The following is a 4,762-nucleotide window of genomic DNA, read 5'->3' as shown; positions in this document are numbered from 1 at the left end:
TGCTCTTCTCCGCCGATGCTGCCAGACCTGCTGAGTTTTTCCAGGTAATTCTGTTTTTGTGTCAGTATAGTGTTGGACAGAGCTGTGTGTCAAAGCAAAAATGGAGACAGTTCCTAGCTTGGACCTTAACTGCACCTATGTATATAGTTTCTTGTATTCAATAAATACTTACTGTTGAACTACCTAAGACTATGAATACCTTGTTAAGACCTACCTACTACACCCAACAGCTTGCAACATGGTGGCAGCGAATGGAATGGTTGAAAACCTCGCAGAAATTGTAGAAGAAAATTAAAATCCTGGAAAACTGAAGGAAAAATCAAAGAAGCATTCTGACCTGAAGAAAAACTCAGGAAGCAAAGGCACAGAATGAAATCACCAGAGTAAAGCTCCAAAGAAAGGCTTGGAAGCTGAAGGCAGACATTAAATCCCTCACTGCAGAAGAGCACTCTACTGAATCCCATGGAAGTCCAGCTTCAATATCCAGAGTGTGCAGTCAGCAGCTAGCAGGGGTGAGCAAAATTATTTAAAATCCTTGGACAACACAAGTCCTGAAAAAAAGTTAAATACTGCAGTGGTCAGAAATTGCCATTTAAATTGCAATCTGAGTAACCCGCTTCTTGAATCTGCGCTGGAACGTGTGGCAGCTGAGCTCATTCCGAATCAAAAAAACCCCAAATTAATCGCCACCTGAGTAGGCAGCTTTAAAAACCCAGCACAAGCCAGAACTCAATGCTTCCAAGACCCGAAAACATTGTACATGTATGAGTCGGTTGCAGGTATGGGGAAGACTCTCTAACCAGTTGATCCAGCCAACCATTGTTGAAAAAATTTAAATACTGAGATTGCAAATGCCATTACTGTGGGAGCCCACAAATACCAGCAAGCACGGGAAAACTTTTGTGAAGAAGCGTACGGCAGCGCCATTTTATATTTTTGGAAACCTGTTAAAGCTGAACCTGCAATTGAAAAAATTTTAACCATGGATCAGAAGTCCACTCTTCCAGGTCAATTTGGGCTTATCAAAGGCCCAGAAAATACTGGGGACTCTGGAGAAAGAGATTCCAATGATACACGATTGTTTCAGATCTGGATTAAAAAGCCAGAGGCTGAACAAGTTAACACACTGCTTTATTCGGTAGGCCCGATGGTTGATGACATTGTAGCAAGACAAAGAATTAGTGGATCATCTGCAATATTTGATTAAGCTTTAAAATCATTCAAATGCATGTTTTAACCTCAAAGTGACGAAAGCCTTGAAAGGGCTAAATTATTAAACATGTCCAGCAGCCAGGAGAACCTGTCGACTCATTCATTAATGAGCTGCGCAGAATGGCTGAAGGCTGTAATTACAGTGACCTGAAATCTGGGCTAATTGGGGATAGAATAGTTGTATGAATGGCGGATGTCGCACTCTCAGACATGCTTCAAGCAAAGGAAGGTCAAAAAAAAGCAAAGTACTGCAGATGCTGGAAATCCGAAATAAGAACAGAAAATGTTGCAAAATCCCAGCAGGTCCGACAGCATCTGTGGAGAGAGAATCAGAGTCAATGTTTCGAGTCCGTATGAGTCTTCTTCAGAGCTCTGAAGAAGTCATACGCACTCGAAACGTGAACTCTGTTTCTCTCTCCACAGATGCTGTCAGACCTGCTGAGTTTTTCCAACATTTTCTGTGTATTATTTACCATAAAATGAAGGCCACAGCCTTGAGAAATCCATCCAGATTGTCAGGCAATCTGAAATCTGTTTGCAGCACAGATCCATGTTAAAAGGAGAAAGCAAACCATAGTACAAGGTAAAGCCCACTGTCCAGCTTGTGAAACAGCACAGAAACAGGGACCCTCCAGGCCAAGGGAAGCAATACCCTAATCAGTAGAGCAAACATGCCAGTGCTGTGGAGCAAAGCACCCCCACAGGCGAGATCCATGTCCGGCAATTTCAGCCCCATGCTTTCAATGTAACCAAATAGGACACTTCGGGAAGCTCTGCAAAGCCAAAACATCAAAAAGCAGGATTCACAAGGTCGAGAGAGCACACCAAGAGAACACACAAACCATGCTTGTTGGGAGAGGTCAAAGATACTAGATTTTCATTCTGGAATGTGGACATCTTGGTCAATGGCCATCTCACAAACTTTATGTTGGACACGGGAGCCAGTGTAACATTCCTATCAGATACAGAACCATGGCTGGTGACCCAACAGTTGATGCCACCCACAATATACCTGTATGGACAGGAGGCATCAAACTCCCAATGAAAGGTACCCTGCAGGCGACGCTCAGGCACAAAGACAAAAGATTCCAAGAGACCCTGTTCTTGATTCACAACCAGGACTGCTCACTGCTCAGCCAAAAAGCCTGCATCAACATTAATCTTTTCTAAAAAAATTGAAGATGTCAACCAATAAGGGCCTGGCTCCAAGCATATAAAGGAGTTCCTGAGGCTCTTTACAGGACTGGGGTAACTGAAGAACCTATACAAGATCACACTGAGGAGAGATGCTAAACGCATGTGCCTCTTTCACACCATGACAGATCCACCACCCACTCACGGTGGGAACCATCTCCCCGTTCAGAAAACCAAACCCATGGTCTTCCAGGATATCCCCAGTCCTGAAACCGAATGAGTCCTTCTGTATTTGCATCGACTTGACACAGGTCAATAAAGTCAGAGCCAGAGAGGTATACCCGTCCCCAGTGGAAGAAAGGCTGACTAAACGCTCCAAGAGCACGGTGGTTTCAAAAGTTGATGCCAACAGCGGCTTTTGGAAACTTCCCCTAGACAAAGAGTCCAGTTGCTGACCACATTCATGACCACCTTTGATATATTCTGCTTCAACCACCTGTTGTTTGGAATCACTCAGCACTGGAAATATTTCAACATACAACGTCAGCCGTTTTGCAAAGCCTACAGTCTGTCATCTGCCATTAGAACGATGTTTTGGTTCATGACACAACAGTGGAGGAACACGACAAGAGACTGACAGCAGTTCTAGAATGCCTGTGGGAAGCAGGGCTGAGGCTGAAAGAGAAATATGAGTTCTCCAAGACATCAATTCGGTTCCTGGGACACATTGTCAGTGATAAAGGCATCACTGTAGATTTACAGAGAACAGAAGTTCTTAACAAGTTCCCAACCCCATCCTCAATTCTGAACCTCCAGGGGTTCCTAGGGATGGTGAACCAGTCACCAAAATTCTTACCAAATCTGGCACAGGTCACATCTACTTGAGACATCTGCTTTAGAAAGACCAGGCATGATGCTGGGACACACATCAAGACTAAGCATTCACTTGCATCAAAGCGAAACTGCTTTCAGCTGACATTCTGGCCCACTATGACCCATCCCTGCCCACCACCATAGCAGTCGATGCTGCACTCCAGAGTCCTATTTCGAGACCAACTGGATGGAAGTTGCTGACCAGTGTACCATGCTTCCAGAGGACTGCCGGACACAGAGACAAGGTACGCCGTCATTGAAAAGGAAGCTCTCATAGTCACATGGACGTGTGATAAATTTTCAGGCTATAGCATTGCCTAAAGGTCACAATGGAAACAGACCATAAACCACTGGTCTCGTTGCTAGATGAGAAGTCACTGGCAAAGATGCCTACCAGAATCTAAAGATTCTACGCATATCTCATGAGGTTCACTTACGAGACAGTATATGTCCAGGGCAAAGAACAAATAGTGGCATACCACGTTGCAGGGCTGCAGTGGACCTTCTGACTTAACAGGATGTCAATCTGATTGAGTAGCTTGAAGCATACACCCAATTGACAAGGAGACAGCTGCCGGCGACTGCAAGTAAACTCCAACAGATCAGATGTGAGATGTGGAGCGTGCCACAAGATATGGGCAGGAGAAACTGGAGGAGCCTCCTCCTCATCCCACGAAGGGTCCCTCCCACTATACTGTGGAGAGAAATTGAGCAAGACACCCAGATGCCAGAACAACCTATGATTCAACGTGCAGCGATGGAGCCTACCACTCTAACAGTAGTGAGAACAAGAAATGGAAGGGCTATAAGGCCTACAGACGGCCTGAACCTATGAACTCCAGATACTTGAGGGGAGGAGATGGGTTAATCGTAATTATGCAAATATATGGTGTAAACACATGGCGGAAACAGGGATAACTTGGAAATTCCTTGGATAAAGACTTGGTGGATGCTGTAGCATAGTCTGGCACATAAAGAATTAATGTGGGACTGAGTATAATACCGCCCACACAGTGATGTAAGAGAACACATGACTCACACTGAGGGGTCAGTGTACTATTGGACAGAGCCATGTGTAGAAGCAAGCATGGAGACCTAGCTTGGACTTTTGCTGTGCCTTTGTACATATTTTCTATTAGTTAATAAATACTTACTGTTGAACTACATAAGGCTACGCATACCTTAATAAGACCCACCAAACAACGTCCAACACCTTACAACAGTAACTGTCCCAGCATGAAGATATCATGGCGATTTTCATAATATCTTAAGCAAAGATGATTCTGGAGGTTACATATGAACTGGTCAATAAAGGATTAGAATCTCTTTTGATGATATTTCTGGATGACCTGAGGTACCTGAATTGCCATGTGTGAAGTCTATGATTCCCTTGACCTGTGGAAGTCAGCTGTTGTAGTCTGTTGAAGTCTATGATTCCCTTGCACTGTGTGTGTGAGCTCAGATACTGTACACAGTTGTTGTGTCCTGTGTGTGTGTCCTCAGATATTGTACACAGTTATGTCCTGTGTGTGTGCTCAGATAC

This window comes from Carcharodon carcharias, chromosome 17, assembly GCF_017639515.1.
Source record: "Carcharodon carcharias isolate sCarCar2 chromosome 17, sCarCar2.pri, whole genome shotgun sequence".
In the NCBI taxonomy this organism is placed as follows: domain Eukaryota; kingdom Metazoa; phylum Chordata; class Chondrichthyes; order Lamniformes; family Lamnidae; genus Carcharodon; species Carcharodon carcharias.
The sequence above is the reverse complement of the archived record's forward strand: the minus strand, read 5'-3'. Positions refer to the sequence as shown.